Genomic DNA, 22,099 nt, shown 5'->3' on the forward strand with positions numbered 1-22,099 from the left:
TTGGGGTGTTGGGGAGTCAGAGCCAGGTCTTGGAGGCTCTTAGCGGATTTTAGTCCAAGTATAACAGGAAGCCACTGAGGACTTTGAAGCAGAATGGATGGTGTGGCATTTTCCTGACTTGAAGTGATCGCTCTGGCCACTCTGTAGAGAATGGATTACTGAAGGGCACGGGTGGGAGCAGGGACCCAAGGAGGATGCTTTTTGCTAGTTATTGATGAACGGAGTGGAGGTAGCCTGAGTAGGCTGGGAACAAGGGCGAAGGAGAGATGTCTGCACTGGGGATCTGTCTGGAGTTAGAGTTAAGAGAGGACTCACAGATGGGGAAGATAAAGCGTAGATCCCAGTAAAGAAGCTCAAAGCTGGCCAAGGCTAGCTGAAGAACAGAAGCTAGCGTGGCCAGCTGTCGTGGGATTATGATTCCTACCTCCTCTCCTGCCCACTCTCACGGGCAGGGTGGAAGCAGCAGGCAGCGCCCAGGTTCCCCTGGAGAAGAGGCAGCCATCTCGTTCCCGACAGGCTCCGGTGCCTGTCACCGCCGCCGCAGACACAGGCAGATGCAGCATCAAAATAAATGAATCGCCATGTGCCAGGCAGCTGGCCTCCTCGCCAAAGGATGGATTGGACCAGTTAGAGAGAGCTTGACACTTGTGTTGCGGATCCATTAATGTCAGGCACAGGTTAATTCTGAGCAATTTCCAGGTGATCCAATAATTCATTAAACTGACGAAAACAAATCTTCGGAAAATCGAGCCGGTGACAGATAGAAGGCCAATGATTTATTGTCTGGAGAGGAATAAGTGTCTCCTGTTCCATCCTTCAGTCTGTTGAGTGAATCGAAGTGTGCAGGAAGAACAAGGGAGTGTGAATTCCCCTTAATGGGCATTGTTCAGGCCCAGCGTGGCGTGCCTTCCAGACTGCTTGTTTCATATGGCATTTAGCGGGAAGGAAGCATGACGTGGAAGGAAGACATGGACCCTGAGATCAGGAAAAACTGAGTTGGAATTCCTGCTCCACCAGTCATTAGCCTCTGTGACTCTGGTCAAGTGACTTCACAATTCTGAGCCTCCACTGGTTCACCTCTTCAACTGGGGTCATAACACATTTTCTCCTGTACTCAGGAGTGGCTGCAGTAAGTGAAAATTATGGAGCACAGTGTCTAGAACTTTATAGGGACTCAATAAATAGCTAACATGATAGTTATTGGTGATAACAAAGAAGATGGGTGAACTTTTCTTCCTTTAATGGGTATACACACTCAACGTGAGCATTCCTACTGTGGCTGCAAATGTTCAGAATGCTGACTTCGACATCCAAGGACAGCAACATTTTCCAAGGTAAAGTCATTGGGAAGAAGTGGGAAATCAGAAGACTAGGGATGTGAGTGACGTGATTTGGGGGGTGCTGGTGAATAGGAAGAAAAGTGTCCTAGGTCTGAATAGAAGGGTTCATGAAGGACAACTTGGAAGCTTCTTTCCAAGTGGCAGTGGAGTGGATGAGTGGTATGAAGAGAAAAATCATACTTAGAAAGTGATGTTGCAGTTGGTTTGAAGTCTGGATGGAGAAAGTGATTTCTAAACTTGGACCTGTAACATCTTAGATGTGGAAGACATCTCAGAAATCAATGGAAGAACTGATGTTCTTCAATCTTTATGGTTTTGGCTCCCAACATCCTTTTCACCATCTGTTGACAGCATTTCCATATTCCGTAAGGGCCCGCTCCTCTCAAGGGGCATATATATCCCATTTTCTATGTATGTCCTTCCATTTCAATCACTGGGAGGTCTATCACAGCCATAGCAAGCCTAGAAGGGAATTGTGATATTGCTGTCCTGAAAATACCTAAAACTCACATAGATACTTGAAGAAGACATTTTCATGGATTATTGTCCTCAAAAATAGATATTTGCTCAAACTAAATACATCTAGAGATTTATGGGTCTCTGTTGGAAATCTGTAGAAAAACCCTAGCTGGAGCCTGTAGACCCTAAGAACCTTCACGGGGAACTATGAGCTTTGGTATTCTCATAGTGTGTCAGAGAAGACTTGAATTTGGTCTATCTTCTAAAAACTGGGAAGGGATAAATTGGGAGTTTGAGATTTGCAGATACTAACTACTATATATAAAATAGATAAGCAACAAGTTTCTAGCGTATAGCACAGGGAACTCTATTCAATATCTTGTAGTAATCTATAATGAAAAAATAATGAAAAAGAATATGAAAATGAATATATGTATGTATATGTATGACTGAAACATTATGCTGTACACCAGAAACTGACACATTGTAAACTGACTATATGTCAATTTAAAAATTTTGAAAATTAGTTTGAAATCAGAGAAAGCCTGGAAACGCTTAGAGTATAATCCACACCCCCTCACACACACACACACACATTTTGGAGATGAGTCCCTAAATATCACCTGCTCTTCATACAGAGGATTATACTTTTCTGGCCCATTGATGTTCCATTTGTCCAAGTGACTTGCTCTGGCCAGTGACATACAAGTAGATTATAATGCAAACTATGTTCAAGCAAAAGGTTTAAGATTGTGTGTTTCTATCGGGTCTCCTCTTTCCCTTTGCCCCATAATTGTCATGGGGCTTGGATAGGGGCTGTTCCTTTAACCTGGATCCTGAAATGAGAAGGTGTGTGGAACAAAACTGCAGCAGACCCATGACAACCAGCATATAAGGAGGTGGGGAAATAAACTTAAGTTATTGCAAGCCACTGAGATTTTTAGGGTTGCTTGTTACACAGCACAACCTAGTAAAAGCTAACTGATACAGGAAGTGAGACGGGTCATAGCCAAAGAGCTGACCATTAAACATTATAACAGAGGACAGAAATTAGTTTCTAATGCTAAACTTCTCAAATTTATTCCTATGGGACATTGTTTCTGCTTTTTCCACTGCTTCCAGAGTTTGGTAGCCCAGTGGATCTGATTTTTTTGGTGGACTATGTGTGTAAGTCAAGTGCGTGTGTGTGTGATTAAGCTTCCCAGACTGAACTGATGTCAGAAGGACACTTGATCCTGCTTAAAGCCAGCAGGGACTCAGCCTTTAGGAGCTGCATTTCCCAAAGCAATTACACATCGTCAGATGTTCGTTATTCAGGGGCTGATTTCTCCACCTCTTTCCTTCTCTTAGTATAGATTTAGCCCACCTCATATACACGAGCTCTGCTCTTCAATAGTGACAGCAAGAAGCTAAGGGAGAAACCCAAAGCCACTTCTCTGCCTGCTGACTAATCACGTCAGCAGAAGTGAGCCCCTAGCACCTGTTAGGCAATGTCTACGTGCTGAATAGATATGACCTAACAATCTATACGGCCGTCCCTAGGACACATGTTACTGTCCCCATATTACAGGTGATAAAACTGAGGCTGAGACATTAAACCACTTGCCCAGAATCACACAACTGGTGGTGAAGCTGGAATACAGAATCAGGTATTTGTCTGTTTTTCATGAATTCAGCCAGTACCACCCCCCGCAAAAAAACCAAACCCAACTGATTTAAATGGAGGATAAAGTCAAAAAGTATGAAAAAAATCATCTCTGTATCAAGTAGAAGTATTGGGCTGGAGAGTTTCTGTAATAATATGATAGAAAAACTTGAAGCTAAGAGGCAAACTCATGACCCTGAGACCACAGGAAGAGGGAACAAGACAAGTCAACACTGAGGACCAGTTTTTTGTTGTTGTTTTTTTTGTCCACCGTATGTAAATTGGCTTCTCAGGAAGATCTTGCAGAAAGTGGCAGGAATGGAGGGCGAGCAGACTCTGTTTCTATTTTGAGAAGTTCCTCCTTTCTTTCAAAATGAAAAAGCAACAGCTTTTGTTTAAACCCCTAAACAAACTGTTTACTCTCCTACCTCATGCGATGTGAAACTGAGAAACGGGTGACGGTGCACTTTGAATGGTAATATTGTCCTCAGCCAGTGCTGTTAGTGATGCGATGGAGGTATTTAATTAATTACCGCTGACATATGTTTGCGCTAATTTATAAGACTGGTTAGCTTGCACATTGCATCTGAACTCCTGCCTGCTGAGAGAGCTTCCTGAATATAAAGCAATCCCTAATTTGAAGCTAAAGAAAGAATGAAAGAAATCCCAGAATAGTTTGTTTGGCAAGTCTGGGTGGGTTAATTCTCCATGCTTCTCAACCAGGGGAGATGTTGGCCTCCACAAGGGACCTATGGCAACGTCTGGAGATATCTATGGTTATCACGCTGGAGGTGGGTATGCAGGGAGGGTTACTGTGGGCATGTAGAGGGTAGAGGTCAGGGGTGCTGCTCCTACAGTAAATCCTACAGTGTACAGACAGGACATCCCCCCACCACAAAGAGTGATCTGCTCCCCAGTGTCAGTAGTGTTAGGGTTGAGAAATATTCACCTGGCTCAATGCTTCTGCTTTAACCAACATCCAGAGAGGGAAAGGAGCTTACTCAAGGTAACACAGCAGCTCAGTGGCAGAGCTGGGCAGGTGTTTAGAGGCACAAGCTCTGGAGTCCAAATGTGTGGCTCCCAATTGTGAGTTTGACTTTCACTAACTTGGGAAATTTGAGCAAGTCCCTTAGCTGTGCCTCAGTTACCTTGTCCAGCAAATAGGGATAAGAAAGTCCTCCACTAGTAGGCTTTTATGGATAATCCAATGAGATAAAACATATATAGACTTGGCACAGGGCATATGTTCTATTTATTGTTAGAATTCTGTACCTTTTGATCAGCAGGACTCACTGTAAGCTAAGACACACTATTGTAATGATTACTAATCCAGGAAACTGCACTGTAAACGTTGTTAGTGCCTGCTCTGTCCAGTGACGGAGAAGTCTCTGAACCACCAAGGACCATTTCAGCGGTGGCTTTGGTCTCATGATCCAAGGAAGTATCACTGGTTATAAAGAAAGGGTGTATGCAACAGCATGTAAACATTTTTTTTTCCTTTAGGTTGATAACCTCAACACTCCCATTCTCCTTCATAAAGTGATGGAGAGTGTGCTGGGCTGATTCGTGCCCCTCTGTACCCCCGCCAAAGATATTCAAGTGCTCATCCCTGGAGCCAGTGAACACTCCCCTATATGGCAAGAGGGACTTTGCAGCTCTGGTAAGGATCTTGAGGTGGGGTGATGATCCTGGATTATCTGGGTGGCCCCAAATGTAATCACTAAGGTTCTCATAAAAGGGAGGCAAGGTCAAAGGAGGAACAAGGCGAGATGATGATGATGGAAGCAGAGGGAGAAAAGGCCATGTGATGCGGGGCCATGAGCCCAGAGAGGAGGACAGCCTCCAGAAGATGAAAAAGGCAAGGACACAGATTCTTCCTTAGCGCCAACAGAAGGAACCAACTCTGCCGACAACCTTGGCTTTGGCCTTTGAGACTCGTTTCTGACTTCTGACCTCCAGAACAGTAACAGAATACATTTGGAGCCAACTAAATGTGTGGTCACCTGTGACAGAAGCAACAGGAAACTAATATAGAGGATTGTTACGGGAAGGAGGGCACAGTTGCATAGGGGGGCTGAGACGCCGTTTGGGGAGACAGGGATTGAGATGCTGACCCCTTCATACATGTGGCTCAAGGTTATAGGATATCTCTGCTGACTCATGTGGTCTTGACTGAGGTCAGCTGGTTCCACAAACCATGAAGGACACAGAGGGCCAGAGGACTCATCACAGAGGCAGGGAGAAGCTGGATGGGGGATGGAGGTGGAGACCAGACTGAGGTTGTCATGAGAGGAAGGCTGGTTCTGGGAAAGTATGAGGCCGTGGCTGAACCTTTCCAGAACCAGATGCTCTAATGCTTCAGATGTTGAGTTAGGAACCAAGGCCTCTTCCATGAAAAACTTGGAACAGGTGTTGTCCGAACAGGGGATGACTATCAATGGCAAACCTGAGAAAGCCCGGCTTGGGATGTTTGGGGTCGACGCACAGTGGAAGTGCAGGGTGGGGTTGCCATGGCTGGATTTGAACAGCATGGCCATAAGGGCAGGAGTTGTAAGTAAGAGAGGGAGAAAAAGGAACCACAGATGATTCCCAGCAAATTATCAGACGAAGCCGAGGCAGACAGCATCCTCTCTGGCTGTAAACAGATCGTTAGTCTGAATAACACATCTTAAAAACGTAAGAACACCCACCCAAATTTCCAGAGAGGAAATTCACCAGGGGCCAGAAACAAAGATAGAGATGAATAAGGGCAATGCATGAGGCTTTGAGATCTGCTTATGGGCAAGGAGGACTGGGACCTGGGGTTCAAACCAGAACAGGAGAGGTGAATTCAGGCTGATGGAAGGCTGGGGGGATGCTGCCCAAAGATGAGAGCGGTGGTTCTCCTGGGAGCAGCACCGCCTCTTAAAGGGACACCTCAGGGATCTAGAGGGCGTTTGTTGTCATCGTGATGATGATGGAAGAGCACCAGTAGCATCTGGACACAGGACCCAGGGAAGTCCTGCCATCCTGCACAACATTCAACGCAAGATGCCCTTCAGAATCTGTATGGGTGAACAACCCACTTATTATTAACAAAGCCCACTGCTATCTAAGTAAATTCTTTTACATTCACACTGATACTTTATTTTGCAGTTTTAATATAGTCCAAATTTTCCGGAGATTTAAACACTCTGAAAGTACTATGAAAACCAAGGCAGGTGTGTCCTCTATACGTTCAGAACTCGAGTTAAGAGTCATTCACCATCAGAAAATCACATTGCCCTCAGCAACACAGCTCGTGGACTTGAATCGCCAGATACAACCCCCTCTGCACCTGACTTTGTAGTTGTCACAGACACGGTGATCCCATATGCAGGTTCACCCACTGTATTATCTCATTATGCTTTCTAGTTGTAATTATGCCTGAGGATTTACACATTAAAATACAGAGGATAATACATTTTTACAGTAACATGGCGTTTTTAAATAGTGATGAGCAGAGGTAGGTTCTATTGGCTGTGGATTTCATTTGGGGATAGTTAAGAAGTGCAATAAAATTGTTATTATTTAAAAAAAAAAGTCTTTGGATTAGACAAGATTGACAGTCATTGGTCTAGAGTCTCAAAGTGCTGTCCTAGGCATTGCAAAGGAAATGGACAGATTCTGTCCACCCCATCAGGGAAGGAAGCAAGGATGTTGTCTGTCTATTGTCTGTCTGAATCCTTTAGATGAACAGGGAAAGCATGAAAAAGTCAACCCCCCGGCTCACAGATGCTCCCGCAGCTGGAGGCATTGCAGGCTGGGGAATGAACAGACTCTGTTGAATAAAGTTGAAAAATCTTGGTCGGCAAGCTGGGGCCAGAGAGAGGGAGGGAGACGGGAGGACCACAGGGCACCCTCCGTGGGGCCATCTGGCATTCTGGAAGGATCTGTGAAATGGGACTCTGTCTCTCAGAAACCTGTTGCTAGCCTTGAAGTCTGCAACAGCGAACGGTGTCAAAGGCTCAGTGGACAGGCACAGAAATCAGTGACTCATGACTTCTCAACCCTGGGCGTGCAGAAGACTTTCTGGTCATCATTCACTGCCTGGCAAGTGGGCAGGTTGCTTAATTATCTACATGTCATTTATTCATCTGAAAAGCCGGCATGAGAATGACCACTGTGTAAAGATGATGTAAAACAGTGATTCTCAATCTGGGGAGACTTTGCCTCCCAGGGGACGTGTGGCAGTGTCTGGAGACATCTGTGACTGTCACAGTGGTGGGGTGGGGGAAGAGTTGCTACTGGTATCTGGTGGGTAGAGGCAGGGATGCTGCTGAAAATCCCACAGTGCACAGGACAGGCCCCCAGTGAGGAACTGTTTGGCCCCCAGTGTCAATAGGGCTGCAGCTGAGAAAGCCTGGGGCCAAGAGCAAATGTTATGAGATAATGCTTGAAAAGAGCTGGCCTGACCCGTGGCTCATGGAAGGGGCTCCGGAATTAGAGCTTTTTTTCCTGGAGTTTAACCATCCGCTGGGGTACTGTTTCTGGACCTGGGGACACGAGCTGGAACACGGGCAGGGAGAGAACAACACTACCACAATCAAATGTCACTGTTGTCACTACCACTGTTGTTACGATTACTGTGAGTGACTGGTATTGGTTGAGATCCTCTGGCGTCCTGTTTCCAGGGCTCTCCATGTAATGACTGACAACAGCACCGCAAAGTACCTGCAGTCAGTCTTATTATTACCTCTGTTTCACAGAGGAAGAAACTGAGTGCCCGTCTTAGTCTGTTCGGCCTGCAGTAACAGGGAGGAAGCTCCTTGGGGTCCCTATTATAAGGGCACTAATTCTATTTGTGAGGGCACCACCTTCATGACCTAAGCCTCTCCCAAAGGCTCCCACCTCCTAATGCTATCATCTGGGGGTTAGATTTCAACTTATGAATGCTAAGGACACACAAACATTCAGTCCATAACAGTACCTGTATGTGAGGGGCTGGCCACGGAGAGCATTCATATATCCGCGGTTTATGTAGTTGCTCGTGGGGTCTTGTCAAAGTGCTTTCTCAGAGGATTTCAGTGCTCAGGAGACAAGATCCCCTTCTGATGCATCTGGGCTTCTCCACAAGATCATGGGGCATTCCTCTGGAGTGGAGATCAGAATTCGTATCAAAGTTATAGCTGCCAGCGTTCAGAGAAGTTAAGCCATGTGCCTAAGGTCACACAGCAGGTAAATGAGAGAGCTCTGCTTGTGACCGCAGAAGCAAATTCCACTCCAGATGTCTCAGGAACTGAGATGTTGTTTGTGCTGGAGCTTCAAATCATCCGCCACATTCTTTGGGTAGCGAGGAGTGAGGCTAGGCTTATGCAAAGTCCTGCTTGTGTTCCAGCTGTGGTCCTCCCTGCTTGAATCAGGCAGGTGGCTGCTGATCCCCATGACCTGTGGCACCCCTCAGGCTGTAATGGGCTGTTTATTCCTCTCAACTTAATCAATCTTCAGCTGCTCTTTGGGTCTTTTATTTTTCCCCTGTTGACAAACTGAGATTCTACGTCGCTTGTCTCAAACTTCCTTGGTTTGCCTACAATGTCTGGCACATTATTGGGAAAAGAGAAAAACAGGGACACTAAGCATGTGCTTGGTTCCAGGCATACATATATTCCCATAGATGCTCATTAGCTCCCAATTTGATATTTGCAAATTTGCCTACTGACTACAGTTTATTTGTAATCTGCAAATCAGAACTCACGGTACATTGGTGGTCGTTTGTAGCCATGCACAGAGTTGCAAAAAAAAATTCCAGCCCCTCCCCGTGCACACTCTCAGCTGATGTGAAACAGGGCTTTGCTGCTTCAGTTCCTATACTGCAAACAAGTGCCCTTTACGCAGGCTGTTTAGCACTGCTGTTATTTGCATTTTTGTACTTTTTGTGGGTGATTTCGCTGTTTAAATTGGTCCCCAAGTGTAGAGCTGAAGTGCTCGCTGGTGCTCCTAAGGGCGAGAAGGCTGGGATTTGCCTCGCGGAGTAAACAGGTGGGTAAGAAAATCTAGATAACGAGCAGGGTCATCGTGCTGCCGGCCCTGAGATCAACATTAATGAATCAACATTAATATTAAATACACCATTTTTAAGCCGAAACACATGTAAAACAAAGCTATATATTCACTGTGTGATGAAAATGCCGTGAACAGAGGCTCGCAGGAACCGAAACCTGTATCTCCCCTAAGAGCGATGGTTCAGTGCTCGCTAAGTTGGTGTTCTTGTAACTTTCTAGTGCTGAACTCTCAGGATGATGAGGATCAACTGTAGACATGCACACGCACCATTTTTGGTCTCATTTCATGTTGCCAGCAACCTGTAAGGTAGGTAGTTTTCCACCCACTTGACAATTGAGGATACTGAGGCTCTCGAGAGCTTAGCAGCTCACCTACAGTCACACAAAACCGGAAGTCCCACCCAGTTCTGCCAGAAATGAATCATCCACACTCTTTCTACAAAATTTTGCCAGTTCTAGAATTATCTCATTGAATGGAATCATGTTGAACATTCAGAAGCACCTCATTTTAAATTTAAGTACAGCATACCTTGGAAGTATTGGGGGTTCAGTTCCAGACCAATGCAATTAAAGTGATTATTGTAATAAATTGAGTCATGTGTTTTTTGTTTGTTTGTTTCCCAGTGTATATAAAAGTTATGTTTACACTATGCTGTAGCTTATTAAGTGTGTAATAGCATTGGGTCTAAAAAAGGTACATGCCTAAATTAAAAATATTTTATTGCTAAAAAAATGCAAACCATCATCTGAGTCTTCAGTGAGTCGTGATAACATCAAAGATCACGGTCACCATAACAAATATAGGAACATTTATATATAATGTAATAATGATGAAAAAGTTTGAAATATGGTGAGAATTACCAAAATGTGCCACAGAGACATGGTGTGAGCAAATGCTACTGGAAAAATGGTGCCAACAGACTTGCTTGACACACGGTTGCTCCAAACCTTCTATTTGTAAAAAAACACCCCAATATCTTGGAGAGGTGATACAGTGAAGCACAATGAAATGAGGGATGCCTGCAGCTTTTCCTTGTTTCCATCTTTTTTCACTCAGAAAGAGGTAAATTATAGGGTGATGAGCTCAGGCAAATCAAGACAAGACCAAGTTCCTAGCGCCTCAGGAGAAGCAAGTAAAAGTTTAAATATACCTTTTTATTCTAGAAGAGAAAGTGAATCTTAAATCAATACAACCACTAGATTATTGCCTTTGAACTGATTTCTTCATTTCAGTTAGCAAGCCTTTTTTTTTTTTTTAAGGTTAATTAGGCTGTTTTTATAAGTTTATAGGTTGAGATTTTTATGTTTTCATTTGTTGTGTTTTGAACACCTAATGACTTCTTTTACTGTCTTTTATGTCTAATCTGCCCCAGTCATAAGACTAGCCCTTAGAGGGGTGGGTATAGCTCAGTAGTAGAGCACATGCTTAATTAGCATGCATGAGGTCTTGGGTTCAATCCCCAGCACCTCCAGTAAAAAAAATTTTTAATAATAATTTTTTTAAAAAATGGTTCTTAAACCTAGTTCCTCCAGTAACGCATGCATTGTTGTGTGAAACATTAGAAAGGAGAGGGTCATGTGATGCACAAGTCATCTGATGACACCCTGCCCTGTTTTCTTACAATTGACACCAGCCCCTTATATCCTACACTCAGCTGGAAACTTAATCTCTGCTTCAAGATTTCTGCAGATTCCAAGGTCTTACATTCTTAAGGTTACCTCTAGTTCTAATATTCTGTTCTCTCTTACCACAATCTCACTCCAAGGATGACTATGCAGATACAGACATCAGAAACTTTTCTGTAATTTTCAACAGACTCACAGACATTGAATACAAACTTGTGGTTGCCAAGGGCGGGGAGGTGGGAAGGGACAGACTGGGAGTTCAAAATTTGTAGATACTGACAGGCAAATGTAGAATAGATAAACAAGATTATACTGTATAGCACAGGGAAATATATACAAGACCTTGTGGTAGCTCACAGCAAAAAAAAATGTGACAATGAATATATGTATGTTCGTGTATACCTGAAAAATTGTGCTCTACACTGGAATTTGACACAACATTGTAAAATGACTATAACTCAATAAAAAATGTTTTAAAAAATAAAATTAAAAAAAGAAGGAAAAAAAAGAAACTTTTCTGTAATTTTCTGCACCCTAAATTCATGGAAGACATTTTCTTTGTGTGTAACAGTCTTAAAAGAAAGTTTAAGGTGATGGATGACTTCTACCCCGCACACAACTTGAAAACTGATTTTCAGGCACACGTGATCTAAAAAAAAAAATCCTTCAGCTATTCCTATTCTGGATTTTTTTTTTAATTGGCCATTCCTGGCCTCTCTGCTGGATTTCTTCTGTGACTTTTCCCTTTCCCTCTCTCTCTCACACTTCCCACCCCAGAATGTGTGGGATACAAGGCTGGTCATCTGGCTAGCGCTCGCTCGCTCTCTTTTTTAACTGTCCTTCTGCATGTAAAGCTTATTATCAAGATGTTTTTCTAAAAAAAAAAGACAGGATCCCCTAAAGAGTATTTTCATGTCAGCTGTAGAAATAATATTTTCACTCCCTTTTGACAGAGTGGAAGCTTCACAGGAGGGAGGATCTGGATGAGTTTACCAGGGGTTTAAAGAATCAAGACTATGAAGCTGAGTCTGAAAGTACTGCCATCAGAGAACAACTGGGTTTTGCATCTTGGTCTCTGCTTAACATTGTGCCCCTGCAGCTCTCATGCTGGCTGCTCACTTTTCTGAGAAGAATTTCCACTCCCCGTGTTCTTATCTGCCACGCTGTTGGATCTCTCTCTGATTTCACGAATGGTAAAGCCAGGGGACTGCTGAGTCCAGTGGCCCAACACACAATGATTGGAAGGTCATGGGTTGACCAAGGTCATACATTAAATCCTGCCAGATCCTTCAAGCGCCAGCCCAGATGCCACGTCCACAGAGCAGCCTTCCTGGCCCCCACACTGGGATAGTTTCTGCCGTCCCGTTTCTCACTTGACCATGTACTGTTTGGTGACCTGCAGCACGACTGCTAGGTAATGATTTGTGCAGTTCAAGTTTATCTCCTCAGCTGAATACAATCTCCAGGAGAGCAAGGACCATCCCTTGGTCACCATTCTCTTTCCAGTTCCTAGCAGAGTGCTTGACATGCAGTGCGGCTTCCACAAACATTTGCTTAAAGCATGCATGCATGAGTAAGATTGTCCGTGGATGTACATAGCGCCGACTCCTTCTATCCAGGGCTTCTCAAATTGCACACTATTATCTCCGGCCAGATAGTTCTTTATTGTAGGGGGCCGCTGTTTGCATGGTAGGATGTTTAGCAATGTCCCTGGCCTCTTCCCATCACCCCCAGCTATGACAACCCAAACTGTCCCCAAACATTATGACTGACTGAACGAGAGGGTACAAAGATGAACTAAATGGCATCTCTTATTCTAGGAAAGCAGATAAAATAGGATCTTTTATTGGCTGGACTTTACTAATAACACCAGCCAATCATGAAATGATGCTTTTGAAGGTTAAGTTCTTTGGGAACAAATATACCAAGCGGGGTGGCGGGGGGGGGTTGTCATTTAATGACAGTAGCTATCATTGCGAAGTATATATTATAAGCAGGTGCCATGCTAAATGTTTCATACCATCGTCTCCTCTGGTTCTTGTAACAACCCCGTGGGTGACAGAGGTCCAGGAAACTTACTAACTTGACCAAGGAGACAGGACGGTGAGTGAATGACCTGGGATTTGAACCCCGGCAGGTCTAGCCGATGGCAAAGCCCTTGCTCTCAGTCACCAAGCTGTAAGAACCCTTTAATGCTCTTGACATCTTATTTTTACAAAATGCTCCAACACCCATTTCTATTCATGGAAAGGCACCTAGACAAAAACATGGATCCCTGTGCCTAGTACAGTGCCTGGCACTTAAAAAATGTTTGTCGTGTAGATGAATGGTTAGAAAGGCCTTTCTCACTCCCTTTTATGTTATTAAAATAAAGTTCCCATAAATTAAATATAAAATAAATTTAATATTTATTAAAATTATTATTTTAATAATTCCCATTATTTTTTACCTATTTCTTGCCCATCTCTAGACAAGAAGATATTTTTGTTTTTTGTTTTTTAATTGAAATACAGGTGATTAACAACGTTGTGCTAGCTGCAGGTGTACAGCAAAATGATTCAGTCTATACACACACACATACACACACATATACACACATATGTATATACTTTTTCAGGTTCTTTACTATTATAGGTTATTGCAAGATATTAAATATAGTTCCCTGTGCTATATAGTAGATCCTGGTTGTTTATTTTATATATAGTGGTGTGGATCTGTTAATCTCAAACTCCTAATTTATCCCTCCTCCCCTTCCCTCTTTGGTAACCATAAGTTTGTTTTCTGTGTCTGTGAGTCTATTTCTGTTTTGTAAACAAGTTCATCTGTATCATTTTTAGATTCCACATATAAGTGATATCGTATGATATTTGTCTTTCTCTGACACTCTTAATACGATCATCTCTAGGTCCACCCATGTTGCTGTAAATGGCATCATTTCATTGTTTTTTTAATGGTTGAGTAATATCCATTATATAAATATACCACTACTTCTTTATCCAGTCATCTATCAATGGACTTCTAGGTTGTTTCCATGTCTTGACTATTGCAAATAGTGCTGCTGTGAACAATGGGGTGCAGGTGTCTTTTTGAATTAAGGTTCCCTCTGAATATATGCTCAGGAGTGGGATTGCTGGATCCTATGGTAAGTCTATTTGTAGTTTTTTAAAGAACCTCCAAACTTTTCTCCATAGTGGCTGTACTGTGTAAGACGGTTCCCTTTTCGCCACACCCTCTCCAGCATTTATTATTTCTATACTTTTTAATGATGGCCAACCTGACCGGTGTGAGGTGGTACCTCACTGTAGTTTTGATTTGCATTTCTCTAATAATCAGTGATGCTGAGCATCTTTGCATGTGCCTGTTGACCATCTGTATTAGAGCAGGCAGTTCGACCAAGTCTTCCATCACTTGAACTCCTACAATCTCATGCCGTCCACACTTGCCCTTTAAATCTAAACCACTTATTAAGATATTTTCCTCAAGATGAGACAGTCTCCTGTCAACTAAGATGAATTCATAATAAAAATACATACATTCTTCCATTGAGTAGGGGTCATCTCCCCCATTAACAACGGGGGAAAATGAAAATGAAGTGGGCCCAGAATGTCTCTTAATTAAAGCTTTTTAATAGATACATTTTTTTTTTTTTTGCAGCAAACTCTTTTCTGTGTTTCTTTTGCAAACCTTGGAAGTGGGACATGAAGACTTCCCTTAGTAATACAGGCAAGATGATGCTTTCTGACACTCCTGCTTTCCTCTTAGGCTGCAGACGATGCTCTGAAATGTCTACCCCACTGACTGCTGCTTCGAGACAGTGGGTGTGAGCCAAGAAAATCTATTCAGCCATTTGTTACATCCAAAAACGGCATCAGTGAGATAGAAGACCTCAAGCTACGGGGCCCAGAATGTGAATGTGAACATTCCGGTGCTTCTATTTTCAGAGGTGCAGCGGGATAAATGGCACCCGGAGGTTTTGGATAGAAAATCTGCAAACGAATGATGAAAATAGCTCTTGCTGTTGGTGCCCCTCCTCCACCCCTGACTCCAGCATGGGCCTGGGAGGGACTTAAGGGAGCGAGGAGAAAACAGAGGGTGTCACCAGCGGGAAGGAGCCTCTCGCCCTGAGTGGCCTTGTGAGGCACGATAGGTTCTTTGAGGGACTTATTCCTCCTGTGATGGAATCAACGCAGATAGAATGCTCTCTCTAAAGAGATCTTCTGTCTGAGCTGAATACTTCTAGAAGAAAGAAAGCCACAAAAGAATACAAGGACAGTGTCAATCCTCAGCTTTTCGGCAGTAAAAGCCTGCATTTGAAAGCTGTAAAGTGTAGTCTGGGAACTTGTGCAGAGTGGCTGGGCACCCTTTGTAGGTTGCAAGAACTTCTGACTAGAATGATGTCTGTTTGGGTACTCACGCCCCTTCTGGAAAACAAGGTCATGAGGGAAAGAGGCTCTGGCTTGCTCATTTTAGAACCCAGGTTGCACTGAGGACATGCCAGACAAATAGGATGGATGTGGCCATCAGGGAGTGAGGGTGGGGGCAGGGAGAGGGACCTGGTTTGTAGAATCAGCCTGGGAGCCTGGCTCCTCTCCACTTCCTTTGTGGATTGTTCAACCTTTAAACCAGAGGACGGAGCTTTTTTTTTTTTTTTTTTTTTGATGGTGTGGACTCCTTCGGCAGGCAGATGAAACTTACAAATACCTTCTCAGAATAATGATTTTTATAAAAATCCGTAAGATACATTGCCTTGCAAAGAAACTAATTTCACTGAAAAATAGTTATCAAAATATTTAATAAAACAAATGCGTAAAATGGTAATATATGGGCTTCTTTACTAACACATTGCAAAAAAAAAAGATCCAGTGGCAGGTCTAAAGACTTTGTAATTTTTAAATAGTGATAAGTGTAAATGGTATTTTGAAATCTTGGCAACACTTGCAACATGATAATTAGCTGTGATTCCTTTTGGCGACGCAGTCACAGCTCCGCTCACACTTAATACTGCTGCAGTGTATTCCCTCATTCGTAATTGAGGGACACATCAAGTTTCAGTTTGGAGGCAGTGAAAATGAAGATGCATTTTATTTTTCCCTTCTGAGTTCCTGGCCTTCCTGGCTAGAAACCTCTGCTTTCAACAGCGTAGCGAGGCAGGGAGCAATTCCTCAGAGCTTCTCTCTTGTCTGCATTCATCCCCTCCACTGTATCTTCTAGTCTCGTGGGTTTAAAAGTCTTTGTTTATAAGTTGATGATTCTCAAATTTCTGCCACCAAACCTAGCTCTCTCTGAAAAAACTCCTTCAGCAGCTCTGCAGGGCGTCTTGTTGTCATCTCATACCTAATGGTCCAAATGGGCTCCAATATACCCACTCCCACTCGTCCAACTGTACTCTCTCCTGTCTCAGGGAATGAGGCTCCATCCTTCTGGTGGTCCAGGCCAAAGAGCTTGGGGTCTCGCTGTCTCTTCTCTATCTTTTTTTTTTTCACCCACATCCAACCAATCGGCAAGTCCAGTCAGTTCTACTTTCAAAGCACCCATATTCCACCTTGCTTCCTGCCACCTGCAGGGCTAACACCTGGGCTCAGGCCACCCTTTTCTCTTGCCCAGATTACTGCAATAGCTTCTTAACCAGTCCTCTTCCTCTCCCTTTCCCTCCCCACAGTCTGCCCTCAGCATGCAGCCAGAGCACTCTTGCGAAACCATGAGTGATACAACTTGTATCATTCCTTTGTTCAAAACTCTCCAAAATCCTTTCCATTTTACCAAGAATAAAATTCACATTTCATACAAGACTCATCCCTCTCACCATCTCTCTTGACAGCATCACTCAGTCAGTCTGAGTCGCTTCTGGCTCCTGTTGTGAATTCACCCAGCAGATTCCTACCCCAGGGCCTTTGCCCTTGCTGCTATTCTGCCCGAGTGCGCTTCCAAATGTCCATGTGACTCCTCACTTCAAGTTCTGGTCAAATATCATCATATGAAAGTGAAGCCTTCCCTAACCTGTTATGAATCACACTGTGTCCACTTCCTCCCCCCAAATTCATATGTTGATGTTCCAACCCCTCAGGACCTCAACCTGTAACTGTATTTGGAGACAGGGTCTTTATAGAGATGATGACGTTGAAATGAAGCTGTTAGGGTGGGGCTAATCCGGTCTAACTGGTGTCCTTATAAGAAGAGATTTGGACACAAAAAAGAGGCATGAGGGGTACGTATACAGAGGAACAACCACTGAAGGGGCAGCTAGGGGCAACCATCAGCGAGACAATAGAGACCTCGGGGAAACCAACCCTGACCTTGATCTTGGACTTCTGGCCTCCAGACTGTGGGAAATGAATTTCTGCTCTTTGGGCCCCTAGTCCGAGGTGTTTTGTTATGGCAGCCCTGGCAGATGAGTACAACCCCTGGCAGACAGAATAATTCGACTCTCCTTCCCAAGACTCATCTTCCCCTCCTTCTCCTGCTTTATTTCCTCTGTTAGTCCTCAGCACCATCAGGTCCACTAAATATTTACAAAACACAAGCAAATTATTTTATTTGCTTATGGTCCATCTTCCTTATTGGAATATATGCGATATGATGGCACAGACCCGGCCAGATTGTAGCCTGATCGGCACTTGGACTAGAGTCCTACCCCCTACAAATATTTGTTGAATGAATGAATGAATGAATGAATGAATGAATGAATAAAATGATCAGCTTCTAATCAAACCGCTTTCCCACTTCATTAATGTCACAGAAGCCACTGTTATAATTAATATCAGGCCACCACTCTGGAATTAGATGACTCAGCCCACGTTCACCCACGAACCAACACTGGCCATCTCAAGCCCCTCCACTGAACCAGCCAAGGAGGGGACAGGGGCAATAAAGGGACACTAAGCTGACCCTCTTTCCTTCACACCTGCGGCCTGTTCTTTCTCAGCTGGGCAGGTGGGTAAGGAGCTATTTCTCACTGCTAATGGTACAATTTCCCATCTTTTGAGATTTCATGTTTACATAGTTCTTTCCTACACTTTTGAGTTAATCCTCTTCCCTACTGCCTCTGAAAAAATTGCTTATTAACTCAATATTTGCATACAATTTAATTCATACTGTGAGCACAGCACTTTAAGTTAGTTATGTGTCTATTTACCTCTTCTGCGGGTCTGTGAGTTTCTGGAAGGAAAAAGTGTGTGTATTCTCAGGGCTGAGCAGTAGTACTTGGCAGACAGCAGGTGCTGACTGAATGTTTGTTGATGGTATTATGACCTAATACGTGTGGAGTTGTTCCAATTTCCTTATATTACAACGGGGATATTATCCGCACCTCTCAAGGTTGCTGTGTTAACATAAGTAAACCACTGAGGACATCCCTGGCACATGGAAAGCACTCAACAAGGGCTCGCCATTGTAGTCCCTGTGGTTGACAATGTCATTTAAGCACCTATTTCATGTACTAAAGTGCTTTCTTTGCAACAATTAGGCGAGACGATAAACCAGCCATAATCATGATAGCAGTTAACAGTTATTGAGTACCTAACAAATGCCAGCTTTAGGGCTATTTAAAAACACGCTATCTCATCTAATTTTCACAGCAATCCTATGAGCTAGATATGCTTATGAGTCTCAATTTAGAGAAGTGGGGACAGACTCAGAGAGGTTAAGTGACCTGCCCAAGGTCACACAGCAAAGAAGTGGCAGAGCTGAGATCTGAACTCACACTCAATTCAGGGTCTTAAGCACTATGTTGGCGTGGGTGGTACAATTTTCATTGCAGGAAAACAGAAACAGGGAAGTGGAGAGGTCAGCTAACTGGACAAAGCATCAGAGCTGAGACTTGAGACTGGAGGATTTCCTCCGAGTTGGTGGGCCGGGGTGCTGGCTGGGGTTTGAGGTGCCCTTCTCAAGGACACGGGATGATCCAGGGGATGGTCAGATGTCTGGGTGAGCCCTTGGGGGTGAGTTAATTCAATGCCACTGAACAGGTCTGAAATCTGAAATCAGGCTGAACGAAACCAGGCGTGTCCTCCCCATGATGGGACATGACACAGTCACCTACACCATGAATTATTTACATGCAGACTGACAAGTGCTAGGAGGGTAGGGCTCTGAGAGCTCACAACAGGAAGTCCTGGCGGAGTCTGGGTCAGAGGAAACCAGGGCAGCCAGGGGCACGGCGGGCGGCTGGGGGCTGAGGGCCGTCTGTACAAACCTCGCTCCTGTGGGGCCGGAGCAGGAGCACCTTCCAGGGGAGGCAGACTTTGGAGACTTACATGATCCCATGCATTTCCTCTCAAGCATATGATTTAATTACCAGGAAATGCCACACACACCCTTCTGCAGGGGATAGATGTGTGGAAAGAAAGGCAGGCAGGTTTAATATTTTTTCTTCTGGTTTATGAGTTTCATTGATTTTTCTAGGAGGAAAGGCTTCTCTTGGACCTTGTTGCCACTAAGCGGGTTTGCTCGGGACGAGGAGTCTGGCAGTCACTCGGAGACAAATGACCCCGGCCCCGTGCCCCAGGGGAAGCCGTGGGCAGCCTGGCAGGAGGGCAAAGGTAGAGGCAGCCTTGTGTGTCTGCAGCTGTGTCTCCCGTTTCCCCAGCCCCATATCCAACCTGTCACCAAGTTCTGTCAATTTAACTCCCAACCTCCCTTCAATCTGCCCACTTCTCTCAGTTCCTCTGTCACCTCTCCAACCCAAGCCGCCATCTTTTCCTGAAACAGCCTCCTAACTTGACCCTCAGCCTCCACTCGTTTCCTTCCAGTCACTTCTCATCAGCGCCAACCGAGTGACCGTCTTAAATGTAAGTCAGATCCCTGTCACCTCATCTCCATAAAACCCTTCTGTCACCTCCCATGGCACTTGGCAGAAACATCAGAAACCCTCTGCATGCGGAGACATCCTAAATGTCCAGCCACAGATGAACAGATAAAGAAAACGTGGTGCAGACACACAGGGCAATACTGTTCAGCCTTAAGAAAGAAGGAAGCTGGGTGGTCGTGCCATAACATGAATGAAACTTGAGGACACGATGACATGAAGACATGAGGACATAGCATGAAATAAGCCAGTCACAGAGAGATCCATAGTTCTACTTCTATGAGGTACTGAAAATTGGCAAATTCATAGACTCAAGGACGGGAATGATGGTTTCCAGGACCATCTCTCCAGAGATGGCAAGTTGCCAATCCGTGGGCTCAACGTTTCGGTGAAGTCAGGTCCACCAGCTCTGGAGATTGGCTGTGTGACTTTGCACCTCTAGTCAACCAGGCTCTGCTGTGCACTTAAAATTGTGGTAAGGGGGCGGATCTCACGTTAAGCATTCTTGTCACCATAAAATGATTGTTTTTAAAGAATTAAACCAAGCGTCACCACTCTGCATTATTTTAAAACTGAAATCTGATGAACGGCCAACATTTTGTGTGCTTCAGTTCATCTGCGAAGTAGGCGCTTCCTAGTCTATTCCAATAACAAGATAAGCTACATGCACATTATTAATAAATGCTGGAAAGGTATCATTGATTTGATAATTTGATGATCAATGCTTTCTGTATATCAGGATCATTTGGCTAAATTCATTTAAAACACACACAATGTGTGACACAATTAGACATTTTTAACATGAAAAAGTACATACACAAAATAAACCTTCACAGGGTCTTCCGAGCCCCCTGTGGTTTGGCCCCTGCTTACCTCCCTGCCTCCTCTCCCACCCCTCCTTCCCTTCCTCATGGAGCTATAGCCGCAATGACTCTTTTCTAGCTCTTTGGAAAAACTCAATTTCTTCCCATTTCGTGGCTTGAAGGTTTTAATATACATGAGTGACTTCCTCAGAGAGCCCTAGTCTGACTGCCCCCTGCCCACAGTCTAAATTAGATTCCCACGTTACACTCCTCACAGCTTCTTCTAATTCCCCTTTGTAGCATCCCCCACGTTTTCCAAGCTGAAACGCCTGCAATTATTTGTTTCCTGAGTCTCTCCAGCTGGAGTTGGTAGACCAGAAGGGTAGAAGGGACCAACCTGTCTTGTTCACCCCTTTATCACCTGTGCCTCAAAGGTTGAATTTATGCCATGAATGTTTATGGAGTTCTTAGGAGGTGCCAAATGCTATGGTAGGAGCTGGGGATACAAGAGGAATGAGATGTGGTCTCTGACCACAAGACAGCCAGGCAAACAGATCTCTACTGAAATTCACGTAACCGTAAGTGGAAGAGGTAAGAACGGATGTGCTTTCTGGTACATAGAATGTTGAAGGAAGGAAGGAATACTTCTGAAATACATATGAAAGTAGTACTACCTGTGGGAAAGGAGAAGGGAACAGTGAGTTTGCCTGGGAAAAGTGAGATGGATTCTCAAAGGATGTGGTGATTGATTTTGACTCTAAAGCATCCTAAAGGATGAACAGGTATTTGTCAGATGCACAAATTGGGGAGGTACATTATACAACACAGGCTGCTGTGCGGGAGATGGTCTGGGTGAGACCGGAGGCAGGGAGCTTGGTTAAAAGACTGAAGCAAGAGTTCAGATGAAACACAAGCAGGCCTGCACTGGCAAGCAGCAGAGAGGTTGGTGAGGAGGAGATGGCTTCCGCGGATATTACAGAGGGATTGAATTTGAAATAGTTAGGGTTCTGTTTGGCTATAAGTGATAGAATTCTAATCAACAGTAGCTTAAACAACATAGACATCTCTTACCTCACTAACAATAAGGCTGGAGGCAGACACTCCTAGTTTGGTTCAGCAACTCAATTATGTCATTAAAGATCCAGATCTCTTCCAGTATGGACTCCAAGCTGTAGCTTATTGGCTTTTTATGCCCATGTTTGTTGCCTCATGGTTGCAGAGTGGCTGCCACAGCTCCAGGCATCATGGCTACATTCAAAGACAGGAAGGAGAGGTTAAGATGGGGGAGCCAGGGTATTGGAAGAGGATCATTTTGCTTCTTTCTCCTTTTATTAGGGAGGAGATGTTTTCTAGTTTCCCAGAAGATATCTGCAGATGGTCTCATTGGCCAGGACGCTGTCATA

At 44.2% G+C, this 22,099-nt stretch overlaps 1 long non-coding RNA gene across 1 annotated transcript in view; it reads right to left on the minus strand.

The window, feature by feature from the left end:
* LOC116657612 overlaps positions 1-21,898 on the minus strand; it is a 43,380-nt gene extending 21,482 nt beyond the window's left edge. The window contains exons 1-2 of the long non-coding RNA XR_004312796.1: positions 21,768-21,898; positions 8,393-8,998 (exon numbers count right to left, since the gene is read on the minus strand). This is a non-coding gene — a long non-coding RNA (uncharacterized LOC116657612). The remainder of the gene's footprint in view (positions 1-8,392; positions 8,999-21,767) is intronic.
* Positions 21,899-22,099: the final 201 nt, after the last annotated feature.

This window comes from Camelus ferus, chromosome 18, assembly GCF_009834535.1.
Source record: "Camelus ferus isolate YT-003-E chromosome 18, BCGSAC_Cfer_1.0, whole genome shotgun sequence".
Taxonomy (NCBI): domain Eukaryota; kingdom Metazoa; phylum Chordata; class Mammalia; order Artiodactyla; family Camelidae; genus Camelus; species Camelus ferus.